Source organism: Mesoplodon bidens, assembly GCF_964165515.1.
Source record: "Mesoplodon bidens genome assembly, chromosome: 3".
NCBI lineage: Eukaryota > Metazoa > Chordata > Mammalia > Artiodactyla > Ziphiidae > Mesoplodon > Mesoplodon bidens.
In genome coordinates this window covers 115,618,401-115,631,496 of record NC_138178.1, presented here as the reverse complement: position 1 = coordinate 115,631,496, position 13,096 = coordinate 115,618,401, and the positions used below count along the sequence as shown (strand labels likewise).

Genomic DNA, 13,096 nt, shown 5'->3' with positions numbered 1-13,096 from the left:
CATTTGGGTTGTTTCCACTTTTTTACTGTTATGAATAATGATATGAACATTTGTGTGGTCATATGTTTTCAATTCTTGGGTATATACTGTTCTAGGAGTTGAATTGCTGGGTAATATGTTAATTCCATATTTACCTTTTTGAGGAATTGCCAAACCATTTCCAAAGTAGCTGCATAATTTATATTCCACCAGCAATGTATGAAGGTATTGTAATTTCCCAACACTTGTTACTGTCTGTCTTTCTGGGTATAGTCATCATAGTGGTTGGGTAGTGGTATCACATTTTGATTTTGATTTGCATTTCCCTGATGGCTAATGAGGTTGAGTATCTTTTCGTGTGCTTATTAACCATTTGCATACCTCCTTTGGAGAAATGTCTATTCAAATCCTTTGCCTGTTTTTAATTGGGTTATTGTTTCTTTTGTCAGATATACAATTTGCAAATATTTTCTCTTATTCTGTAGATTGTCTTTTCATTTTTTAAATAGTGCCCTTTAAGGCAAAACAATTCTGAGTTTTGATGAAGTCCAGTTTATTTTTTATTGTTTCTTGTGAGTTTGGTGTCATGTCTAAGAAACAATTGACTAGTCCAAGATCATGTTTTCTTCTAAGAGTTTTATAGTTTTAGCTTTTACATTTAGGGCTTTGGTCCATTTTGAGTTAATTTTTATATATGGTATGAGGTAGTGACCCTGCTTCATTCTTTTGCATATGGATATTCAGTTGTCACAGCACCATTTGTTGAAAAAACTGTTTTTCCCCTGTTGAGTTGTCTTAATACCCTTGTTTAAAATCATTTGACCATCAGTGTAAGAGTTTATTTCTGGACTCTCAACTTTATTCCACTCATCTGTATGTTTATCCTTATAGCAGCACTACCCTATCTTGATCACTGTAATTTGTAGTAAGCTTAGAAACTGGAAAGTGTCAGTTCTCCAGTTTTGTTCTTCTTTTTCTTCTCTTTTTTTCAGTTGAAGTATTATGGTATTATTGATACATAACATTATGTTAGTTTCAGGTGTACAACATGATTTGATATTTGTATAGTTGATGTTTGTCACCAGATACATAATTACAACATTTTTCTTTTCTTGTGGTGACAACTTTTAAGATCTATTCTTAGCACTTCTCAAATATGCAATACAGTATTAACTGTAGTCACACATGCTGTACATTCCCCATGACTTATTTATTTTATAACTGGAAGCTGGTACCTTTTGATGTTCTTCTTTTTCAAGATTGTTTTGATTTTTCTGGGTCCCCTGTGTTTTCCTATGAATTTTAGGATCAGCTTTTCAATTTCTGCAAAAGAGCCACTTGGGGTTTTGATAGAGGTTGCGTTTAATCTTTAGATATATTTGGGAGAATATTGCTATCTTAACGATATTGTGTCTTCCTATCCATGAACATAGAATGTCTTTCAGTTAGTTTAGATCTTCTTTAGTCTCTTTCACTGATGTTTTATAGTTTTCAGTGTACAAATCTTACATTTCTTTTGTTAGATTTATTCCCAAGTATTTTATTCTTTTCATGCTTTGTAAATGAAGTTGTTTCCTTAATTTCACTTTTGAATTATTCATTGGTGGTGGATAAAAAGGCAATTGATTTTGTATATTCATCTTGTATTCTTCAACCTAGCTGAACTTGTTTATTAGCTTTTATAGATTTCTGTGTGTGTATTCCTTAGAATTTTTTATATACAAAATCATACAATTTGTGAATAGAGATGTAATGCTTCTCACTTTATAGTGTATATGGTTTTTATTTATTTTCATGTCTAATTTCTTTGGCTAGAACTTCCTGTACAGTGTTGAATAAAAGTGGCAAAAGCAGACATCCTTGTCTTGTTAATGTTTTTAAGGGTAGAACTTTTGATCTTTTACCAGTCAGTATGAAGTTAGGTGTGGGTTTTTCATAGATGCCCTTTATCAGATTGAGGACATTAATTTTTATTCCTAACTTTTTGAGTTTCTTTATCATTAAGGGATGTTGGCTATCGTCAAGTACTTTTTCTGTGTCTGTTGAGACTATCATGTAGGTTTTGCCTTTTTATTAATATGGTGTATTGCGTTGATTGATTTTTGTATGTTGAACTGACCTTGCATTCTGGGATAAATCCCACTTGGTCATGATGTATAATTCTTTTAATATATTGCCATGTATTGCCATATTCAGTTTTTTAGTATTCTGTTGAGGATTTTTGTGTCTTTATTCATAAGGAATATGGGTCTGTAGTTTTCTTGTAATGTTTTTGTCTGATTTTGGAATGAGGGTAATACTGGCCTCATTGATACAGTTTGAAAGTATTCTCTTCTTTATTCTTTGGAAGAGTTGATAGAATTCACCTATGAAGCCATTTGGGCCTGGACTTTTCTTTGAGGTCAGTTTTCTTTATTACTCAGTCCATCTTTTTACTTTTTATAGATCTATTCAGATTTTCTATTTCTTCTTGAGTCAGTTTTGGTAGTTCATTTTATGTCTTTTCTTTGAATTTGTCCATTCCATGTAGGTTACCTAACTTGCTAACAACAAATGCTCATAGTATTCCCTTAAAATATTTTCTGTTACTGTAAGATTGGTAGTAATGTTCTCTTTTCCAGATTAGTAATTTGAATCATATCTCTCTTTATATTGGATAGTCTAGGCAAAGATTTGTCAATGTTTTTATCTTTTCAAAGAACTAATTTCAGTTTCATTGATTTCTTGGTATTATTTTTCTTTTCTCTATTTTACTTATCTCCATTCTAATCTTTATTATTTCCTTTCTTCCACATGCTTTTTTGCTTTCTAGTTTTTTAAAGCGGAACATTAGGTTATTGATTTTGAGACCTGCATCAAGGTGTTTATTAAAGCTATAAATTTACCTCTAAGCAACTGTTTTAGTGGGATGCCATATATTTGGTAAGTTGTTTTTTCACTTACAGGTCAAAGTATTTTTTACAGTGGATTTGAGTTACTATCTAGAATCCTTTCATTTCATCTTGATGGACTCACTTAGTAATTTTTATAGGGCAGACCTGTTAGCAACAAATTCTCTCACTTTTGGTGTACCTGGGGATACCTTAATTTTGCCTTAATTTTTGAGGACAGTTTTGCTGGGTATAGAATTCCTGGTTGCCAGGTGTTTTCTTTAAGCTCATTGACTATGTCATCTCAGTGACTTCTGGCCTTCCTGTTTTCTGATGACAAATCAGATATTTTTCTTATTGAGGCTTCCTTGTTAACTGATGTGTTGCTTCTCTCTTGGTGCTCTCAAGATTCTTTTTGTTGTTATCTTTTGACAGTTTTGTTATGATGTGCTTAGATACGGGTCTCTGAGTTTATTCTACTTCTAATTTGTTGAGTTTCTTAAATGTCCACATAAATGTTTTTCATGAAATTTGGAAAAATTTCAGCCATTATTTCTTGAAATTTTTCTGTCTCTTTTCTCTCCTGGGTCTCCAGTTGTATGTGTATTGCTGCATTTGATGGTGACTCAGAAGTCTCTGAGGCTCTGTTAATTTTTCTTCATTATTTTTAAATTCTGTTCATGAGACTGGATAATCTCAACTAACCTAATATCTTTTGAGTTTGCTAATTTTTTATTTTGCCAGTTCAGATGTGCTGTTGAGCTTTTAGTGGACTTTTCATTTTGTATTGTACTTTTAAACTTTTTTTTTTTGTGATATGCGGGCCTCTCACTGTTGTGGCCTCTCCTGCTGCGGAGCACAGGCTCCAGATGCGCAGGCTCAGCAGCCATGGCCCACGGGCCCAGCCGCTCCGCGGCATGTGGGATCTTCTGGACTGGGGCACGAACCCATGTCCCCTGCATCGGCAGGCGGACTCTCAACCACTGCGCCACCAGGGAAGCCCTAAACTCTTTTTTTTAAAACATAATTTCTACCTCATTATTGACATCCTCTCCTTGGTGAGGTGCCATTCTCACACTTTCCTTTAGTTCTTTAGACATGGTTTTCTTTATTTTTTGGAACGTATTTAAAACAGATGATAGTGTTTGCCTAGTAGATCTAATGTCTGTTCTTCCTCAGGGACAGTTTCTATTGACTGATCTTTCTTCTGTACATGGGGCATACTTTTGTTTTGTTTTGGTCGTAGTCAGTTGATTTTTTACAAAGGTGCCTAGGCAATTCAACTGAGAATTGAAAATGTTTTTAACATCAAAACAAACAATGCTAGAAATATTGGACAGCTGATAACAAGGAACAAATTATTGATACATGCAACAATATAGATAAATCTCAAAATGATTATGCTAAGTGAAAGAAGCCAGTTTAAAAAAGAGTAGGGCTTCCCTGGTGGCGCAGTGGTTGAGAGTCCACCTGCCAATGCCGGGCAGGGCATGGGTTCGTGCCCCTGTCCGGGAAGATCCCACATGCCGCGGAGTGGCTGGGCCCGTAAGCCATGGCTGCTGAGCCTGTGCGTCCAGAGCCTGTGCTCCGCAACAGGAGAGGCCACAACAGTGAGAGGCCCGCGTACCGCAAAAAAAAAAAAAAAAAAAAAGAGTAAATACTCTATAATCCCAATTGTATACAAATTCTAGAAAATGTAAGCTAGGGCTTCCCTGGTGGCGCAGTGGTTGAGAGTCTGCCTGCCGATGCAGGGGACATGGGTTCGTGCCCCGGTCCGGGAAGATCCCACATGCCGTGGAGCGGCTAGGCCCGTGAGCCATGGCCGCTGAGCCTGCACGTCTGTAGCCTGTGCTCTGCAACGGGAGAGGCCACAACAGTGAGAGGCCCGCGTACCGCATAAAAAAAAAAAAAAAAAAAAAAAAAAAAATGTAAGCTAATTCATAGTGACAGAGTAGTAGTGGTTATCTGGGGATGGGGAAGGAAGGGATGGATTACGAAGGGGCACAAGGAAACTTTTGCAAATCATGGGTATGTTTATTACCTTAGTTGCTGGTTTCCTGGATGCATACATATGTCAAAACTCATCAAATTGTTCACCTGATGTGCAGATTATTGTATGTCAATTATATTTAAATCAAGCTGCGAAAGGCAAAAAAAAAAAAAAAATGCTCCTGAATGGAGGTGAGGAGGTGCTCGCGCGTGGGCCGGGGAGAGCACGTGTCCTCTTCTCCCCCTGCAGCAGTTACGAGGAGGACAGCCTCAGCCTGGGATTCTGAAGGACCAGAAAGCCCCTCAGCCAAAGTCATGGCATGAAGTGTTGGAGACCACGGGCTCCCTGCCACTGGAGGTGTGGCAGAGGCTGGCCTGGTGGCCTTTGGAGTCCCTAACGCCTCTGGGACCAGGATCTTGTGGCTTGGAAGGAGGCTAGTGTGCGTCTAGGGGAGGGAAGATGCACTGGAGGGATGAGGACCAGGCCGCACCTGGCCTACGTGTGCCTTGTCCATGTTGCCTTTCTTTTCCAACACCACCTCCAAGTCCGTGTTGGGCTCCTCGTCCCAAGGTTCTCCTCCTACTCTGCTCTCCTGCTTCTTCTTCCTCTTCAGAGCTGGCTCCTCAATGTCTGCCTGCTCTGCCTTTTTTCTTGGACTTCATTTTCTTCTTCACAGGAGCCTTGGGGCCATCTCCTATTGGGATGTATTCTGGAGCTTCAACTTTGACTGGCTTCTTTTTACTTGCTTTCCTAGGGCTGCTCACCCTGGACCTGGAGAGCTTAGGGTGCCCCAGGAGGGGTATCTCCCTCCTGGTGGATTTTCTTTTTCTCCTTCATCTTCCCGTTGCTTCATCTTCACGTTGTGTTCCCTGGGGCTCCCCTACTTCTGTTTCAGTCATGAGGCTGCCTGCTCCCAGATGCCATCTTTCCCAACTGAGCAAGTGTACAGAATATCCCTGGCCTCTCAGAACCAAGGGTCCCTGGCTGAGAAGGCTGTAGCTTCCTGGGCCTTTTTCTCCTTCTTGTGTTTTTTGAGCTTCTTGCCAGCTCTGGTTACCTCCTCGACCTGCTTGGGATCTGGGGAGGTCTTCACCCTCAAGCCAGGGGACATGGACTTCCTCTTCTCCCCACTGAGTGACTTGGATGGACCAAGTGCCTGCTTCCTGGGGCTGGGTGACGGCTCAGTCCGTCCAGCATGTAACGTGGCCTCAGGTTCTAGGGGCTCCTCACAGGGCTATGACCGTTCTTTTTCTTCACTAGAGGCATTTTGGGTGCCTGCTCTTGGACCACATTCTTTGAGGGTGGCGTGGCTGTTGTGGGACAAACCTCTGCGAAATAATTGTCAACTATTTAAAACCTAGTATTGAGTCTCTGGTTCTTTGACTACCTTCTTTTTCTTCTTCTTTTTCTCTGGGAGCCCAAGGCCCAGGTCTCCTTTATGTCTTAGTGATCATTCCCAAAGGCCAAACTTCCCTGCCTCCACATGAGAGCTGGGGCATACTTTCCTTTTTTTTTTTTTTTTTAATTTATTTATATTTACTTATTTATTTTTGGCTGCTTTGGGTCTTCATTGCTGCATGCAGGCTTTCTCTAGTTGCGATGAGTGGGGGCTCCTCTTTGTTGCGGTGCATGGGCTTCTCATTGCAGTGGCTTCTCTTTGTTGCGGAGCCCAGGCTCTAGGTATGTGGCTTCAGTAGTTGTGGCACGTGGGCTCAGTAGTTGTGGCTCGCAGGCTGTGGAGCTCAGGCTCAGAAATTGTGGTGCACGGGCTTAGTTGCGCCGCGGCAGGGGCATACTTTCTTGTTTCTTTGTGTGTCTTGTAATTTTGTTGATAAACTGACATTTTAAATAATACAGCAACTCTGGAAACCACTTTCTCCCTCTCCCCCAGAGTTTGTTGTTGTTTCTGTTGTTATTGTTGCTGTGTGATTCTTTAATGACTTTCCTGAACTATGTGCAGTGTATTTTCTTTCTCCTCTGTGACCACCGCATTCCTTACTCGTTCAACTTAGTGGTCAGCTAATGACTGCACGGATACTTCCTTACAAGCCTGGAGTCAGTAAGTTTCCTAGTCTTTGCCAAGGAGCTCTCTGTGTGTACTGGGACATACTGTCAGTATTCAAGAAACAGTTTACAGTACTTTTTTAGCCTTCACATCTTTCTTGTGTAACCTCAAGATCAGACAGAGGTGAAAGTTTAAATCTTTTTCCAGACTTGCCTTGCTATGCTTGCAGCTCAGCTCATGGCTCTCTATACTCCTCTTAATAAGTCGTAGCTCTTTCAAGTTCCCTATGGATAGCACATTCTCTATATTTTTCCTTTTAGGTTTTTTTTTTTTTGGTTAGTTGTTTGCCTCATCAGTGATTGCTGCCTCAGGCAGCTGTGGTGTTATAATTGCCACTGATTGTTTTCCATAAATGTCTCCAGGGGAGAAGCTGTTGCAGTGTGTGAGTTCTGAGTTACTCAAATAAAGACAAGCTTTGCAAGCTGGATTTTCGAAGGAGCAGCTAGATAAGTCAAATAATGACATTTCTCTTAGAGTGAAGTTTTGAAAGAACTCCAATTCTGTTCTGACTCCTCCAGCCCATAGGCTGCTGTTTCTCACTGTGATCCTGGGCTGTTGGTTTTTAAGGCTGCTATGGAGATGAGGATGGGGAATGGGAACACAGTAAGTTTGAAATGCCACAGAGCTAACTGTTCTTGAGATTCATCCATTTTTCTTGAAAAAATGTGCTTGATTGTTGCGAGCCTTTGATTAATTTCCAGGTCTACGAAAAGGTTGATTTTTACTGTTTTTGCTTTTGTTTAGTTGTTTTTAATGGAGGAAAAGATTTTCAGAGCTCCTTATTCCACTAACTCGCTGATATTACCTACTTGCTTTTTAAACTATAAATACTTAATGTTTTTCAGTTTTATTAAAATGTTCTTTTATGAATATTTTTAGTGGCTGCCTATTCATTTGTATGGATGTATCATAATTTATTTAGTTCCTTACTGTATAGTGGGTAGTGGATAGATAATAGGAAGTTAGGGAAGAAAAATAGGACTTGTATATCATGTGAAGGAACCCAGGCTTATCCTGTTAACAGTGGGAAACCCCTTAAGTATTTTAAGCTGATGAGTGATACCGGTAGTTGGACTCAGGTTTGGTAAATTATTCTGGTAGCAATATGTGGAGGATGGATAAAAGTGGCCTTCAAATGGTGTGAGATTAGGTAGGAGGCTACTAATAAAATTCAGGCAAGAGGTCATGAAGTATCAAACTAAAAACTTTCACTATCTGTCCTAAAACTTCAGAGTATCTATCTCAGCCTCTACAGGACTGTGTTGCTTTCAAATAATTCTTTAAAAATACTGTTCTTTCAGAATGAATTTGATTAAAATTGGCCAAAAGGTTATATTATACTTTGCGTACCACCTGAAGTGTAGCTAATATGGTGGTGTTGATTGAGGGCTCAGAAAAGCTGATTCGAAACTGTTTAAGAGCTTTGTGTGACCTGGACTTGTTACCTAACTTCTCTCAGGCTTAGTTTCCTCAGAAGTGGAGATAATATACCTATTTCAAAAATATATTCGTGGAGGGCTTCCCTGGTGGCACAGTGGTTGAGAGTCCACCTGCCGATGTAGGGGACACGGGTTCGTGCCCCGGTCCCGGAAGATCCCACATGCCACGGAGCGGCTAGGCCCGTGAGCCATGGCCTCTGACCCTGCGCGTCCAGAGTCAGTGCTCCGCAACGGGAGAGGCCACAACAGTGAGAGGCCTGCGTACCGCAAAAAAAAAAAAAAAAAATATATATATATATATATATATTCATGGAGAATGAATAAGATGTTTGTATAACTGTAAAAGTGCTATCTATGCAAATATAAACTATTAACTAAACATAAGTGATTATAACTGTTTGCCTTTGCCTTATCTTTATGTCTGTATGCTTCTGGTATGTTTGATAAAACAGAATTGACGTTGCTCTTAAATCAGATATTGTATCTTTGTTTATAAGATTATCTTTTTCACTGTATCTCCTCATTTCCTCTGTGTCTGTGTCGAATCTTTGAAGGCAAGAGAATAATTTTTATTTACTTTATGTTTAAGGGTTTTTTAATGTCACTAATAATTTTATTTTTATTATATATTGAAATAATTTTTTTTTTTTTTTTTTTTGCTGTCGCGGGACTCTCACTGTTGTGGCCTCTCCCGTTGCGGAGCACAGGCTCCAGACGCCCAGGCTCAGTGGCCATGGCTTACGGGCCCAGCCGCTCCGCGGCATGTGGGATCTTCCCGGACCGGGGCACGAACCTGTGTCCCCTGCATCGGCAGGCAGACTCTCAACCACTGTGCCACCAGGGAAGCCCCTGAAATAATATTTTTGATATATTGGTTAAATATAATATATTCAAATTAATTTCATCTGTTTCCTCTTCCTTTTTCTCTTTTTTTCTTAACATCTTTATTGGAGTATAATTGCTTTACAATGGTGTGTTAGTTTCTGCTGTATAACAAAGGGAATCAGCTGTATGTATACTTATGTCCCTGTATCCCCTCCCTCTTGCATCTCCCTCCCATCCTCCCTATCTCACCCCTTTAGGTGGTCACAAAGTCCCGAGCTGATCTCCCTGTACTATCTGGATGCTTCCCACTAGCTATCTGTTTTACATTTGTTAGTGTATATATGTCCATGCCAACCTCTCACTTCATCCCAGCTTACCCTTCCCCCTTCCCCTGTCCTCAAGTCCATTCTCTATGTCTGCGTCTTTATTCTTGTCCTGCCCCTAGGTTCTAAGAACCATATTTTTTTCTTTTTTAGATTCCATATATATGTGTTAGCATACGGCATTTATTTTTCTCTTTCTGACTTACTTCACTCTATATGACAGACTCTAGGTCCATCCATCTCACTACAGATAACTCAATTTCATTTCTTTTTATGGCTAATATTCCACTGTATACATGTGCCACATCTTCTTTATCCATTCATCTGTCATGGACACTTAGGTTGCTTCCATGTTCTGATTATTGTAAATAGTGCGGCAGTGAACATTGTGGTACATGACTCTTTTTGAATTACGGTTTTCTGAAGGTATATGCCCACTAGTCGGATTGCTGGGTCATCTGGTAGTTCTATTTTTAGTTTTTTAAGGAACCTCCATACTATTCTCCATAGTGGCTGTATCAATTTACATTCCCAGCAACAGTGCAAGAGGGTTCCCTTTTCTCCACACCTTTTCCAGCATTTATTGTTTGTAGACTTTTGGATGATGGCCATTCTGACTGGTGTGAGTTGATACTGCATTGTAATTTTGATTTGCATTTCTCTACTGCTCACTGATGTTGAGCATCCTTTTATATGTTTGTTGGCAATCTGTATATCTTCTTTGGAGAAATGTCTTTTTAGGTCTTCTCCCTATTTTTGGATTGGGTCGTTTGTTTTTTTGATATTGAGCTGCATGAGCTGCTTGTATATTTTGGAGATTAATTCTTTGTTACTTGCTTCATTTGCAAATATTTTCTCCCATTCTGAGGGTTGTTTCTTCGTCTTGTTTATGTTTTCCTTTGCTGTGCAAAAGCTTTTACGTTTCATTAGGTCCCATTTGTTTATTTTTCTTTTCATTTCCATTTCTCTAAGAGTGGGTCAAAAAGGATCTTGCTGGGATTTATGTCAAATAGTGTTCTTCCTATGTTTTCCTCTAAGACTTTGAAAATGTCTGGCCTTACATTTAGGTCTTTAATTCATTTTGAGTTTATTTTTGTATATGGTGTTAGGGAGTGTTCTAATTTCATTCTTTTGCATGTAGCCGTCCAGTTTTTCCGAGCACCACTTATTGAAGAGGCTGCCTTTTCTCCATTGTATATTGTCATCTGCTTTATCAAAGATAAGGTGACCATATGTGCGTGGGTTTATTTCTGGGCTTTCTATCCTGTTCCATTGATCTATATTTCTGTTTTTGTGGCAATACCATACTGTCTGGCTTACTGTAGCTTTGTAGTATAGTCTAAAGTCCGGGAGCCTGATTCCTCTAGCTCCATTTTTCTTTCTCAGTATTGCTTTGGCTATTCGGGGTGTTCTGTGTTTCCATGCAAATTGTGAAATTTTTTGTTCTAGTTCTTAAAAAATGCCATTGGTAGTTTGATAGGGGTTGCACTGAATCTGTAGACTGCTTTGGGTAGTATAGTCATTTTCAAAATGTTGATTCCTCCAATCCAAGAACATGGTATATTTCTCCATCTGTTTGTATCATCTTTAATTTCTTTCATCGGTGTCTTATAGTTTTCTGTATACAGGTCTTTTGTCTCCTTAGGTAGGTTTATTCCTAGGTATTTTATTCTTTTTGTTGCAGTGGTACATGGGAGTGTTTCCTTAATTACTCCTTCAGATTTTTCATCATTAGTGTATAGGAATGTAAGAGATTTCTGTGCATTAATTTTGTATCCTGCTACTTTACCAGATTCATTGATTAGCTCTAGTAGTTTTCTGGTAGCATCTTTAGGATTCTCTATGTATAGTATCATGTCATCTGCAAACAGTGACAGCTTTACTTCTTTTCCGATTTGGATTCCTTTTTTTTTTTTTTTTTTTGCGATATGCGGGCCTGTCACTGTTGTGGCCTCTCCTGTTGCGGAGCACAGGCTCCGGATGCACAGGCTCAGCGGCCATGGCTCACGGGCCTAGCCGCTCTGCGGCATGTGAGATCTTCCCAGTCTGGGGCATGAACCTGTGTCCCCTGCATCGGCAGGCAAACTCTCAACCACTGCGCCACCAGGGAAGCCCTGGATTCCTTTTATTTCTTTTTCTTCTCTGATTGCTGTGGCTAAAACTTCCAAAACTATGTTGAATAGTAGTGGTGAGAGTGGGCAACCTTATCTTGTTCCTGATCTTAGTGGAAATGGTTTCAGTTTTTCACCATTGAGGATGATGCTGGCTGTGGGTTTGTCGTATATGGCCTTTATTACGTTGAGGAAAGTTCCCTCTATGCCTACTCTCTGGAGGGTTTTTATCATAAATGGGTGTTGAATTTTGTCAAAAGCTTTCTCTGCATCTATTGAGATGATTAAATGGTTTTTCTTCTTCAATTTGTTAATATGGTGTATCACATTGATTGATTGATACGCATATATTGAAGAATCCTTGCATTCCTTGGATAAACCCACTTGATCATGGTGTATGATCCTTTTAACTTGCTGTCAAATACTGTTTGCTAGTATTTTGTTGAGGGTTTTTGCATCTATGTTCATCTGTGCTGTTGGCCTGTAGTTTTCTTTCTTTGTGACATCTTTGTCTGGTTTTGGTATCAGGGTGATGCTGGCCTCGTAGAATGAGTTTGTGAGTGTTCCTCCCTCTGCTATATTTTGGAAGAGTTTGAGAAGGATAGGTGTTTGCTCTTCTCTAAATGTTTGATACAATTTGCCTGTGAAGCCATCTGGTCCTGGACTTTTGTTTGCTGGAAGATTTTTAATCACAGTTTCAATTCAGTGCTTGTGATTGGTTTGTTCATATTTTCCATTTCTTCCTGGTTCAGTCTCGGAAGGTTGTGCATTTCTGAGAGTTTGTCCATTCCTTCCAGGTTGTCCATTTTATTGGCATAGAGTTGCTTGTAGTAATCTCTCATGATCCTTTGTATTTCTGCAGTGTCAGCTGTTACTTCTCCTTTTTCATTTCTAATCCTATTGATTTGAGTCTTCCCCCTTTTTTTCTTGATGTATCTGGCTAATGGTTTATCAATTTTGTTTATCTTCTCAAAGAACCAGCTTTTAGTTTTATTGATCTTTGATATTGTTTCCTTCATTTCTTTTTCATTTATTTCTGATCTGATCTTTATGATTTCTTTCCTTCTGCTGACTTCGGGGGCTTTTTGTTCTTCTTTCTCTAATTACTTTAGGTGTAACGTTAGGTTGTTTATTTGAGATGTTTCTTGAGGTACGATTGTACTGCTATACACTTTTCCTCTTAGAACTACTCTTGCTGCATCCCATAGGTTTTGGATCATCGTGTTTTCATTTTCATTTGTTTCTAGGTATTTTTTGATTTCCTCTTTGATTTCTTCAGTGATCTCTTGGTTATTAAGTAGTGTATTGTTTAGCCTCCATGTGTTTGTATTTTTTACAGATTTTTTCCTGTAATTGATATCTAGTCTCATAGTGTTGTGGTCACAAAAGATATTTGATAAGATTTCAATTTTCTTAAATTTACCAAGGCTTGATTTGTGACTCAAGATATGATCTATCCTGGAGAATGTTCCATGAGCACTTGAGAGGAAAGTG

At 39.2% G+C, this 13,096-nt stretch overlaps 1 protein-coding gene and 1 pseudogene across 8 annotated transcripts in view; one reads left to right on the top strand and one right to left on the bottom strand.

Moving 5' to 3' along the window:
• RALGAPA1 (Ral GTPase activating protein catalytic subunit alpha 1) overlaps positions 1–13,096 on the top strand; it is a gene marked incomplete at its 5' end in the record, with an annotated part of 231,007 nt that overhangs the window by 21,718 nt on the left and 196,193 nt on the right. The window lies entirely within an intron of this gene.
• On the bottom strand, positions 5,285–6,293 carry LOC308614971 (lysine-rich nucleolar protein 1-like; annotated as a pseudogene). Its single transcript has one exon. The product of its transcript is annotated as a lysine-rich nucleolar protein 1-like (transcript).